A 13,984-nucleotide genomic window follows, 5' to 3' on the forward strand; every position below is an offset into this window, starting at 1 on the left:
AAATTGAGGCAATGGATTTTGGGAGCAACTGTAGACTTGGGGCTTGCTTTCTGCATCTAATCTCTTTCTGGATTTATATTTATCTTAGTTTAGTATTTAGCCTTTATTATCACTGGTAGATTTGTTTATTGATTTGGTTGCTCTCTTCCTTTTTTTTATATATACATATATATATATATATTTTTCCTTTTTCTCTTTTTATGAGTTTGTATATGTATTCTTCTTTGTGTGATCTTGTCTGTATAGCTTTGCTTTTACCATTTGTCCTAGGGTTCTGTCTGTCTGTTTTTATTCTGTAGAGTTTTTAGCACTTGTTATCATTGGTAGATTTGTTTTTTGGTTTGGTTGCTCTCTTCTTTCTTTTTTTTTCTTTTTTATTACTTTTTAATTTTTTAAAGTTATTTTTTAATTTTAATAATGCTATTTTATTTTATTTTATTATTACCTTTCCCTCCATCCTTCCTTCCTTCTTCCTTCCTCCATCCCTCCCTCCCTTCCTTCCTTTCTTTCTTCCTTTCTTTGTCTCCATTTCTTCTGAGCTGTGTGGCTGACAGGGTCTTCGTGCTCCAGCCAGGTGTCAGGCTTGTGCCTCTGAGTTGGGAGAACCAAGTTCAGGACATTGGTCCAACAGAGACCTCCTGGCTCCATGTAATATCAAATGGCAAAAGCTCTCCCAGAGATCTCCATCTCAACGCTAAGACCGAGCTCCACTCAATGACCAGCAAGCTACAGTGCTGTACACCCTATGCTGAACAACTAGCAAGACAGGAACACAACCCCACCCATTAGCAGAGAGGCTGCCTAAAATCATAATAAGGTCACAAACACCCCAGGACACACCACCGGACGTGGACCTGCCCACCAGAAAGACAAGATCCAGCCTCAACCACCAGAACACAGGCACCAGTCTCCTCCACCAGAAAGCCTACACAACCCACTGAAACAACCTTAGTCACTGGGGGCTGACACCAAAAACAATGGGAACTAAGAACATGCAGGCTGCGAAAAGGAGACCCCAAACACAGTAAGGTAAGAAAAATGAGAAGACAGAGAAACACACAGCAGTGGAAGGAGCAAGGTAAAAACCCACCAGACCAAACAAATGAAAAGGAAATAGGCAGTCTACCTGAAAAAGAATTCAGAGTAATGATAGTAAAGATGATCCAAAATCTTGGAAATAGAATGGAGAAAATACAAGAAATGATTAACAAGGACCTAGAAGAACTAAAGAGCAAACAATGATGAACAACACAATAAATGAAATTAAAAATTCTGTAGAAGGAATCAATAGCAGAATACCTGAGGCAGAAGAATGGATAAGTGACCTGGAAGATAAAATAGTGAAAATAACTACTGCAGAGCAGAGTAAAGAAAAAAGAATGAAAAGAATTGAGGAGTCTCAGAGACCTCTGGGACAACATTAAACGCACTAAAATTCGAATTATAGGGGTCCCAGAAGAAGAGAAAAAGAAAGGGACTGAGAAAATATTTGAAGAGATTATAGTTGAAAACATCCCTAATATGGTAAAGGAAATAGTCAATCAAGTCCAGGAAGTGCAGAGAGTCCCATACAGGATAAATCCAAGGAGAAACACGCCAAGACACATATTAATCAAACTATCAAAAATTAAATACAAAGAAAAAATATTAAAAAGCAGCAAGAGAAAAGCAACAAATAACATACAAGGGAATCCCCAAAAGGTTAACAGCTGATCTTGCAGCACAAACTCTGCAAGCCAGAAGGGGGTGGCAGGACATATTTAAAGTGATGAAAGGGAAAAACCTCCAACCAAGATTACTCTACACAGCAAGGATCTCATTCAGATTTGACAGAGAAATTAAAACCTTTATAGACAAGCAAAAGCTAAGAGAATTCAGCACCATCAAGCCAGCTTTAAAACAAATGCTAAAGGAACTTCTTTAGGCAGGAAACTCAAGAGAAGGAAAAGACCTACAATAACAAACCCAAAACAATTAAAATGGTAATAGGAACATACATATCGATAACTACCTTAAATGTAAATGGATTAAACGCTCCAACCAAAAGACACAGACTGGCTGAATGGATACAAAAACAAGACCTGTATATATGCTGTCTACAAGAGACCCACTTCAGACCTAGAGACACATACAGACTGAAAGTGAGGGGATGGAAAAAGATATTCAATGCAAAAGGAAATCAAAAGAAAGCTGGAGTAGCAATACTCATATCAGATAAAATAGATATTAAAATAAAGAATGTTGCAAGAGAGAAGGAAGGACAGTACATAATGATCAAGGGATCAATCCAAGAAGAAGATACAACAATTATAAAAATACTAGCAAACAGAATCCAACAGCACATTAAAAGGATCATACACCATGATCAAGTGGGATTTATCCCAGGAATGCAAGGATTCTTCAATATATGCAAATCAATCAATGTGATAAACCATATTAACAAATTGAATAAAAACCATATGATCATCTCAACAGATGCAGAAAAAGCTTTTGACAAAATTTAACACCCATTTATGATAAAAACCCTCCAGAAAGTGGGCATAGAGGGAACATACCTGAACATAATAAAGGCCATATATGACAAACCCACAGCCAACATCGTTCTCAATGGTGAAAAACTGAAACCATTTCCTCTAAGATCAGGAACAAGACAGGGTTGTCCACTCTCACCACTATTATTCAACATAGTTTTGGAAGTTTTAGCCACAGCAATCAGAGAAGAAAAAGAAACAAAAGGAATCCAAATTGGAAAAGAAGAAGTAAAGTTGTCACTGTTTGCAGATGACATGATACTAGACATAGAGAATCCTAAAGATACTAACAGAAAACTACTAGAGCTAATCAATGAATTTGGTAAAGTAGCAGGATACAAAATTAATGCACAGAAATCTCCTGCATTCCTATACACTAATGATGAAAAATCTGAAAGAGAAATTAAGGAAACACTCCCATTTACCACTGCAACAAAAAGAATAAAATACCTAGCTTTTGTCTACCTAAGGAGACAAAAGACCTGTATGCAGAAAACTATAAGACACTGATGAAAGAAATTAAAGATGATACAGATTGAGAGATATACCATGTTCTTGGACTGGAAGAATCAACATTGTGAAAATGACTATACTACCCAAAGCAATCTACAGATTCAAGGCAATCCCTATCCAACTAACCGCCAATGGCATTTTTCACAGAACTAGAACAAAAAATTTCAATTTGTATGAAAACACAAAAGACCCTGAATAGCCAAAGCCATCTTGAGAAAGAAACACGGAGCTGGAGGAATCAGGCTCCCAGGCCTCAGACTATACTACAAAGCTACAGTAATCAAGACAGTATGGTACTGGCACAAAAACAGAAATATAGATCAATGGAACAGGATAGAATGGCCAGAGATAAACCCACGCGCATATGGTCACCTTATTTTTGATAAAGGAGGCAAGAATATACAATGGAGAAAAGACAGCTTCTTCAATAAGTGGTGCTGTGAAAACTGGACAGCTATATGTAAAAGAATGAAATTAGAACACTCCCTAACACCATACACAAAAATAAACTCAAAATGGATTAAAGACCTAAATGTAAGGCCAGACACTATCAAACTCTTAGAGGAGAACATAGGCAGAACAGTCTATGACATAAATCACAGCAAGATCCTTTCTGACCCACCTCCTAGAGAAATGGAAATAAAAACAAAAGTAAACAAATGGGACCTAATGAAACTTAAAAGCTTTTGCACAGCAAAGGAAAACCTAAACAAGACGAAAAGACAACCCTCAGAATGGGAGAAAATATTTGCAAATGAAGCAACTGACAAAGGATTAATCTCCAAAATTTCAAAGAAGCTCATGTAGCTCAATATCAAAAAAAAAAACCCAATCCAAAAATGGGCAGAAGACCTAAATAGACATTTCTCCAAAGAAGATATACAGATTGCCAACAAACACATGAAAGGATGCTCAGCATCACTAATCATTAGAGAGATGCAAATCAAAACTACAATGAGGTATCACCTCACACTAGTGAGAATGGCCATCATCAAAAAAATCTAGAAACAATAAATGCTGGAGAGGGTGTTGATTAAAGGGAACCCTCTTGCACTGTTGGTGGGAATGTAAATTGATACAGCCACTATGGAGAACAGCATGGAGGTTCCTTAGAAAACTAAAAATAGAACTACCATACGACCCAGCAATCCCACTACTGGCATATACCCTGAAAACCATAATTGAAAAGGAGTCACGTACCACAATGTTCATTGCAACTGTATGTACAATAGCCAGGACATGGAAGCAACCTAAGTGCCCATTGACAGATGAATGGATAAAGAAAATGTGGCACATATATACAATGGAATATTACTCAGCCATAAAAAGAAACGAAATTGAGTTATTTATAGTGAGGTGGATGGACCTAGAGTCTGTCATACAGAGTGAAGTAAGTCAGAAAGAGAAAAACAAACACCGTATGCTAACACATATATATGCAATCTAAAAAAGAAAAAGGTCCTGAAGACGCAGATGTAGAGAATGGACTTGAGGACACGGGGAGGGGGATGGGTAAGCTTGGGGAAGTGAGAGAGTGGCATGGACATATATACACTACCAAATGTAAAACAGATAGCTAGTGGGAAGCAACCACATAGCACGGGGAGATCAACTCGGTGTTTGTGACCACCTAGAGGGGTGGGATAGGGAGGGTGGGAGGGAGACGCAAGAAGGAGGAGATATGGGCATGTATGTATATGTATAGCTGATTCACTTTGTTATAAAGCAGACACTAACACAGCATTGTGAAACAATTATACTCCAACAAAGATAAAAGAAAAAAAAACACACACACAAAAATGGAGTCCGTCAGTGTCACGCGGAGAGGAAGTCTCCGCTGCCGCCACCGCCACCGCCGGACCCCAGGCCCCCACGACCCCGCCTGCCGCGTTGCCATGGCCTGCCAGCCGCGAAGTCCCCCGGGTGCGGGAGCCGCCACGACAGCGACGACAGCCCGCCGCCAGCCGCGAGATGGACGCAAGTGCATGGCCGAGGGGAGGCGCCGGAAGTCCGAGGATGCTGAGGGCCCCGCGAGGCCGCTGGGCTACCGCAGACCCGATAGCTTTACCACTACCGAAGGCCCTAAGCCCCGTTCTAGATGTTCAGACTGGGCAAGTGCAGTCGAAGAAGATGAAATGAGGACTAGAGTTAACAACGAAATTGCAAGATATAAAAGGGAACTCCTCATAAATGACTCTGGAAGAGAGAAAATCATCATCAGGAAATTCGGATTCGAAGGAGTCTATGTCAACATTGCCAGCTGACTTGGAGACCGGTGAAAGTGTCCTGATGAGGAGACAGAAGCAGATCAACTATGGGAAGAACACCATCACCTACGATCGCTATATTAAAGAAGTCCCAAGGCACCTTTGACAGCCTGGCATTCATCCCAAAACCTCCAACAAATTCAAGTATAGTCCACGATCGTGGGACCAGCAGATCAAACTCTGGAAGGTGGCTCTGCATTTTTGGGATCCTCCAGCGGAAGAAGGATGTGATTTGCAAGAAATACATCCTGTTGACCTCGGGGAGATGGAGATGGAATCCGCGGAGAGCAGCTCTGAGTCCCAGACGAGCTCTCAGGATAACTTCGACATGTACTGTGGCACATCCACGAAAGTTAGAAACGTGGACTGTCCGGCAGAGGACGAGTTTGACTTGAAAGGCTGTTTAACTGAACCCTTGAAACTGACTTCAGTTTCATGACTTCTCAGCCATGAGCTAACTGGCACCACCTGGAGGCCACTGGGAGCAGCGCTGCCTCCCCAGGTGGGAGGTGGCCCGCCAAGCATGCATCCTGCGTTTGTAACTGGAGGTTTCTGTTAATAGTGTACAGCCTCATGGTGAATTGTTGTTCTTGCCTTATTTTCTTAAGAAACGTTAATTTTATGTATAGGGAGTGTATTCTGCGTGTTTTAAACTGTAAATGGAACTAAATCCGAGGAAAATTGAACTCGAAGCAATCTTGCAACAATCTTAATTGCTTAATCTCCTGCACCCTTGAAGTCAACCTGACAAGTGTACCGTAACTGGATTTCCACAAGTATTTTAGACATTAAATTACTACTTGTCAGATGGCTGGTTTGGGCTTAAGCATATGTTCACTGTGCTTTCTTTACTGGTATCTGACCGAGTGTTCTCATAATCAGATACCTTTAATATCTTTATGGAAAGGGTTAGGGTTTGGGCCGTTTGTCAATATGTCAAGATTGGTTTTTTTCCTCATACAGAGCACTGAATAGTAAGATATTAAATTGAGCTGGTAAATTAATGGGGTTTATGTAAGTTATACAGTCTTAATTTGGTATTTGTAAATAGCACTAAGTAGGCCTTCTACCTATACTGTTTCCAAGAGTTAAGAAAGCAGAAGGATTTAGAAAGAACATTTTTTTTTAACAATCGGTTAATTTACCTTGTAAAATTGCTGTGAATGATAATGTGTACAGATTTTCTGTTCAACTATTCAATTGTAAACTTCTTGTTAAGACTGTTGTGTTTCTATTGCTTTTGTATGGAATGACATTGCAAAAATAAAAAGGACCTTCTTTAACTAAATGTTGCCAAAAAAAAAAATAATAAAAAAATTTAAAAAATAGAAAAACCCTTTAATGCAGGTTAGCCAATCCAAAAAAAACACCTTTCCTTATTATCAAAGGTTGTAATTAAAATTTTAATTACGATTTTATTGTGTTTTTCATCTCAACTATATAACAGAAACTCTGAGATGACAGAATCTGTGATGTTTTGATCATTATGGCATTCCCAGCATCTAGGATGTGCTGAGAATACATTTATTAAATGAAAGATTAAGTAATAACATAAACTTACCAAGTATGTACACGATCAAATGAAAACTTCTCTCAAAAAACACATTTCAAACAAATATCGTATATTAACACATATATGTGGAATCTAGAAAAATGGTATGGATGAACCTGTTTGCAGGGCAGAAAGAGACACAGAAGAAGAGTACAAACGTATGGACACCAAGGGGGGAAAGCAGGGGTGGTGGTCGTGGTGGGATGAATTGGGAGATTGGGATTGACATATATACACTAATATGTATAAAATAGATAACTAATAAGAACCTGCTGTATAAAAAATAAATAAATAAAATTCAAAAAAACCCCCCCAAAACCACATTTCAGTGCCTTATAATATTGTCCCAAATGCCGTGTTCTTGAGGCTCTGCAGAAGCCTTCTTGCAATAATCTAGAAGTTTCAGTTTCCGGTATCTTCCCATTCCCTTTTTTGTTCCTATTAGCTTTTTTGAGATATAATTTATGTACCTATAATTCATTTTCAGTGTACCTTATTTTAAGTGTAATTCAATGATTTTTAGTAAATTTGAGTTGTGCAATCATCATCATAATCCACTTCCAGATCATTTTTATCATCCCCAAAAGGAAACTGTACTCATTAGGTGTCATTCCCTATTCCAACCCCCAGCCCAAGGCAACTATTAATCCCCTTCATCTCTAAAGATTTGCCTTTTCTGGACATTTTATGTAAATGGAATCACAATATATGGTATTTTGTGTCTGGCTTCTTTCATTTAGCATAATGTCTTCAGTATTCATCCACATTATAGCCTATATTAGTACTTTGTTTCCTTTTATTGACAAATAGTATTCCATTTTACGGATAAACTGTATTTTCTTTATTCACTTACCAGTTGACTGGACACTTGGATTGTTTCCATTTTTTGGCTATTATAAAGTTATAATAATGCTCAGCTGCTATGAACATTCATGTGAAACATTTTGTGTGGACATATTTTTTCACTTCTCTTGGGTATATAACTAGGAGTGAAGTTGCTGGGTCATATGGTAACTTAATGTTTAACCTTTTGAGGAACTGCCAGACTGTTTTCTAAAGTGGCTGCACAATTTTACTATCTCAGAGGCAGTGTATGAGGGTTTGAATTTCTCCACATCCTCCCCAAACTTGTTATCTTTTTTTTTTTTTTTTCCTATTATAACACTTTATTTAATCTAAGATGCCATCAGTTCTCAGAAGTACCATTTTTTATGTGTGACTGAGAAGGAAAAAATTCTGTCAATTAAACTATGACATGCTTTCCTGAAACTTATGTATTTTTTATTTTACACATGTTGAAAGAGCTCTTTTAGACTTATTTAGATGTAAAATTTTTTTAAATATAATTTTATGCATACACTTAAAGAAAAGTATAATAAACTATATCACTTTGGGGAGGACACATAATTTTCCAAGTCTCAATTTCAATTGGTATAGAATTCCTGAAATGTTTACTTTCAGAGACTACTCTTCTGAATCTCTTTTTTGACTCCTTCATCAATGAGCATGTTTTCATATTAATTATCATCTTCTGTCCTGCTAAGTGTGTGTTTTTTTTTTTTTTTTTTTTTTTTTTTTTTTAACATCTTTATTGAAGTATAATTGCCTTACAATGGTGTGTTAGCTTCTGCTTTATAACAAAGTGAATCAGTTATACATATACAATATGTTCCCATTTCTCTTCCCTCTTGCATCTCCCTCCCTCCCACCCTCCCCATCCCATCCCTCTAGATGGTCACAAAGCACCGAGCTGATCTCCCTGTGCTATGCGGCTGCTTCCCACTAGTTATCTATTTTACATTTGGTAGTGTATATATGTCCATGACACTCTCTTACCCTGTCACATCTCACCCCACCCCCTCCCCATATCCTCAAGTCCATTCTCTAGTAGGTCTGTGTCTTTATTCCCGTCTTGCCACTAGGTTCTTCATGGCCTTTTTTTTTTTTTTTTTTTTTTTTTTTTCTCTTTTTTTTTTTTTTTTCCCCTTAGATTCCGTATATATGTGTTAGCATACTGTATTTGTTTTTCTCTTTCTGACTTACTTCACTCTGTATGACAGACTCTAACTCCATCCACCTCATTACAAATACCTCCATTTCATTTCTTTTTATGGCTGAGTAATATTCCATTGTATATATGTGCCACATCTTCTTTATCCATTCATCTGTCGATGGACATTTAGATTGCTTCCATGTCCTGGCTATTGTAAATAGAGCTGCAATGAACATTTTGGTACATGACTCTTTTTGACCTATGGTTTTCTCAGGGTATATGCCCAGTAGTGGGATTGCTGGGTCGTATGGTAGTTCTATTTGTAGTTTTTTAAGGAACCTCCATACTGTTCTCCATAGTGGCTGTATCAATTTACATTCCCACCAACAGTGCAAGAGGGTTCCCTTTCCTCCACACCCTCTCCAGCATTTATTGTTTCTAGATTTTTTGATGATGGCCATTCTGACCGGAGTGAGATGATATCTCATTGTAGTTTTGATTTGCATTTCTCTAATGATTAATGATGTTGAGCATTCTTTCATGTGTCTGTAGGCCATCTGTATATCTTCTTTGGAGAAATGTCTATTTAGGTCTTCGGCCCATTTTTGGATTGGGTTGTTCGTTTTTTTGTTATTGAGCTGCATGAGCTGCTTGTAAATCTTGGAGATTAATCCTTTGTCAGTTGCTTCATTTGCAAATATTTTCTCCCATTCTGATGGTTGTCTTTTGGTCTTGTTTATGGTTTCCTTTGCTGTGCAAAAGCTTTTAAGTTTCATTAGGTCCCATTTGTTTATTTGTGTTCTTATTTCCATTTCTCTGGGAGCTGGGTCAAAAAGAATCTTGCTGTGATGTATGTCATAGAGTGTTCTGCCTATGTTTTCCTCTAAGAGTTTGATAGTGTCTGCCCTTACACTTAGGTCTTTAATCCATTTTGAGTTTATTTTTGTGCATGGTGTCAGGGAGTGTTCTATTTTCATACTTTTACATGTACCTGTCCAATTTTCCCAGCACCACTTATTGAAGAGGCTGTCTTTTCTCCACTGTATATGCTTGCCTCCTTTATCAAAAATAAGGTGCCCATATGTGTGTGGGTTTATCTCTGGGCTTTCTATCCTGTTCCATTGATCTATATTTCTGTTTTTGTGCCAGTACCAAACTGTCTTGATTACTGAAGCTTTGTAATATAGTCTGAAGTCAGGGAGCCTGATTCCCCCAGCTCCATTTTTCGTTCTCAAGATTGCTTTGGCTATTCGGGGTCTTTTGTGTTTCCATACAAATTGTGAAATTTTTTGTTCTAGTTCTGTGAAAAATGCCAGTGGTAGTTTGATAGGGATTGCATTGAATCTGTAGATTGCTTTGGGTAGTAGAGTCATTTTCACAATGTTGATTCTTCCAATCCAGGAACATGGTATATCTCTCCATCTATTTGTATCATCTTTAATTTCTTTCATCAGTGTCTTATAATTTTCTGCATACAGGTCTTTTGTCTCCTTAGGTAGGTTTATTCCTAGATATTTTATTCTTTTTGTTGCAATGGTAAATGGGAGTGTTTTCTTAATTTCACTTTCAGATTTTTCGTCATTAGTGTATAGAAATGCAAGAGATTTCTGTGCATTAATTTTGTATCCTGCTACTTTACCAAATTCATTGATTAGCTCTAGGAGTTTTCTGGTAGCATCTTTAGGATTCTCTATGTATAGTATCATGTCATCTGCAAATAGTGACAGCTTTACTTCTTCTTTTCCGATTTGGATTCCTTTTATTTCTTTGTCTTCTCTGATTGCTGTGGCTAACACTTCCAAAACTATGTTGAATAATAGTGGTGAGAGTGGGCAACCTTGTCTTGTTCCTGATCTTAGTGGAAATGGTTTCAGTTTTTCACCATTGAGGACAATGTTGGCTGTGGGTTTGTCATATATGGCCTTTATTATGTTGAGGAAAGTTCCCTCTATGCCTACTTTCTGCAGGGCTTTTATCATAAATGGGTGTTGAATTTTGTCGAAAGCTTTCTCTGCATCTATTGAGATGATCATATGGTTTTTCTCCTTCAGTTTGTTAATATGATGTATCACATTGATTGATTTGCGTATATTGAAGAATCCTTGCATTCCTGGGATAAACCCCACTTGATCATGGTGTATGATCCTTTTAATGTGCTGTTGGATTCTGTTTGCTAGTATTTTGTTGAGGATTTTTGCATCTATGTTCATCAGTGATATTGGCCTGTAGTTTTCTTTCTTTGTGACATCTTTGTCTGGTTTTGGTATCAGGGTGATGGTGGCCTCGTAGAATGAGTTTGGGAGTGTTCCTCCCTCTGCAATATTTTGGAAGAGTTTGAGAAGGATAGGTGTTAGCTCTTCTCTAAATGTTTGATAGAATTCACCTGTGAAGCCATCTGGTCCTGGGCTTTTGTTTGTTGGAAGGTTTTTAATCACAGTTTCAATTTCAGTGCTTGTGATTGGTCTGTTCATATTTTCTATTTCTTCCTGGTTCAGTCTCGGCAGTTTGTGCCTTTCTAAGAATCTGTCCATTTCTTCCAGGTTGTCCATTTTATTGGCATAGAGTTGCTTGTAGTAATCTCTCATGATCTTTTGTATTTCTGCAGTGTCAGTGGTTACTTCTCCTTTTTCATTTCTAATTCTATTGATCTGAGTCTTCTCCCTTTTTCTCTTGATGAGTCTGGCTAATGGTTTATCAATTTTGTTTATCTTCTCAAAGAACCAGCTTTTAGTTTCATTGATTTTCGCTATTGTTTCCTTCATTTCTTTTTCATTTATTTCTGACCTGATCTTTATAATTTCTTTCCTTCTGCTGGCTTTGGGGTTTTTTTGTTCTTCTTTCTCTAATTGCTTTAGGTGCAAGGTTAGGTTGTTTATTCGAGATGTTTCCTGTTTCTTAAGGTAGGCTTGTATTGCTATAAACTTCCCTCTTAGCACTGCTTTTGCTGCGTCCCATAGGTTTTGGGTCGTCGTATCTCCATTGTCATTTGTTTCTAGGTATTTTTTGATTTCCCCTTTGATTTCTTCAGTGATCACTTCGTTATTAAGTAATGTATTGTGTAGCCTCCATGTGTTTGTATTTTTTACAGGTCTTTTCCTGTAATTGATATCTAGTCTCATAGCGTTGTGGTCGGAAAAGATACTTGATACGATTTCAATTTTCTTAAATTTACCAAGGCTTGATTTGTGACCCAAGATATGATCTATCCTGGAGAATGTTCCATGAGCACTTGAGAAAAATGTGTATTCTGTTGTTTTTGGATGGAATGTCCTATAAATATCAATTAAGTCAATCTTGTTTAATGTATCATTTAAAGCTTGTGTTTCCTTATTTATTTTCATTTTGGATGATCTGTCCATTGGTGAGAGTGGGGTGTTAAAGTCCCCAACTATGATTGTGTTGCTGTCGATTTCCCCTTTTATGGCTGTTAGTATTTGCCTTATGTATTGAGGTGCTCCTATGTTGGGTGCATAAATATTTACAATTGTTATACCTTCCTCTTGGATCGATCCCTTGATCATTATATAGTGTCCTTCTTTGTCTCTTGTAATAGTCTTTATTTTAAAGTCTATTTTGTCTGATATGAGAATTGCTACTCCAGCTTTCTTTTGATTTCCATTTGCATGGAATATCTTTTTCCATCCCCTCACTTTCAGTCTATATGTGTCTCTAGGTCTGAAGTGGGTCTCTTGTAGACAGCATATAGATGGGTCTTGTTTTTGTATCCATTCAGCCAGCCTGTGTCTTTTGGTGGGAGCATTTAATCCATTTACATTCAAGGTAATTATCGATATGTATGTTCCTATTCCCATTTTCTTAAATGTTTTGGGTTTGTTATTGTAGGTGTTTTCCTTCTCTTGTGTTTCTTGCCTAGAGAAGTTCCTTTAGCATTTGTTGTAAAGCTGGTTTGGTGGTGCTGAACTCTCTCAGCTTTTGCTTGTCTGTAAAGGTTTTAATTTCTCCATCGAATCTGAATGAGATCCTTGCTGGGTAGTGTAATCTTGGTTGCAGGTTTTTCTCCTTCATCACTTTAAGTATATCCTGCCACTCCCTTCTGGCTTGCAGAGTTTCTGCTGAAAGATCAGATGTTAACCTTATGGGGATTCCCTTGTGTGTTATTTGTTTTTTTTCCCTTGCTGCCTTTAATATGTTTTCCTTATATTTAATTTTTGACAGTTTGATTAATATGTGTCTTGGTGTGTTTCTCCTTGGGTTTATCCTGTATGGGACTCTCTGTGCTTCCAGGACTTGATTAACTATTTCCTTTCCCATATTAGGGAAGTTTTCAACTATAATCTCTTCAAATATCTTCTCAGTCCCTTTCTTTTTCTCTTCTTCTTCTGGGACCCCTATAATTCGAATGTTGGCACGTTTAATGTTGTCCCAGAGGTCTCTGAGACTGTCCTCAGTTCTTTTCATTCTTTTTTCTTTATCCTGCTCTGCAGTAGTTATTTCCACCATTTTATCTTCCAGGTCACTTATCCTTTCTTCTGCCTCAGTTATTCTGCTATTGATCCCATCTAGAGTATTTTTAATTTCATTTATTGTGGTTTTCATCATTGCTTGGTTCCTCTTTAGTTCTTCTACGTCCTTGTTAAATGTTTCTTGCATTTTGTCTATTCTATTTCCAAGATTTTGGATCATCCTTACTATCATTATTCTGAATTCTTTTTCAGGTAGACTACCTATTTCCTCTTCATTTGTTAGGTCTGGTGTGTTTTGACCCTGCTCCTTCATCTGCTGTGTGTTTTTCTGTCGTCTCATTTTGCTTATCTTACTGTGTTTGGGGTCTCCTTTTCACAGGCTGCAGGTTCGTAGTTCCTGTTGTTTTTGCTATCTGTCCCCAGTGGCTAAGGTTGGTTCAGTGGGTTGTGTAGGCTTCCTGGTGGAGGGAACTAGTGCCTGAGCTCTGGTGGATGAGGTTGGCTCTTGTCTTTCTGGTGGGCACGTCCACGTCTGGTGGTGTATTTTGGGGTGTCTGTGGCCTTATTATGATTTTAGGCAGCCTCTCTGCTAATGGATGGGGCTGTGTTCCTGTCTTGCTAGTTGTTTGGCATATGGTGTCCAGCACTGTAGCTAGTTGGTCGTTGAGTGAAGCTGGGTCTTGATGTTGAGATAGAGATCTCTG

At 38.0% G+C, this 13,984-nt stretch overlaps 1 protein-coding gene and 1 pseudogene across 8 annotated transcripts in view; one reads left to right on the plus strand and one right to left on the minus strand.

The window, feature by feature from the left end:
• Positions 1 to 13,984, minus strand: part of RNF24 (ring finger protein 24) — a 169,114-nt gene that overhangs the window by 59,035 nt on the left and 96,095 nt on the right. The window lies entirely within an intron of this gene.
• Positions 4,515 to 8,003, plus strand: LOC309646001 (histone RNA hairpin-binding protein pseudogene; annotated as a pseudogene). Its single transcript has one exon. The product of its transcript is annotated as a histone RNA hairpin-binding protein pseudogene (transcript).

Source organism: Balaenoptera physalus, assembly GCF_965194825.1.
Source record: "Balaenoptera physalus genome assembly, chromosome: 16".
NCBI classification, from domain to species: Eukaryota; Metazoa; Chordata; class Mammalia; order Artiodactyla; family Balaenopteridae; genus Balaenoptera; species Balaenoptera physalus.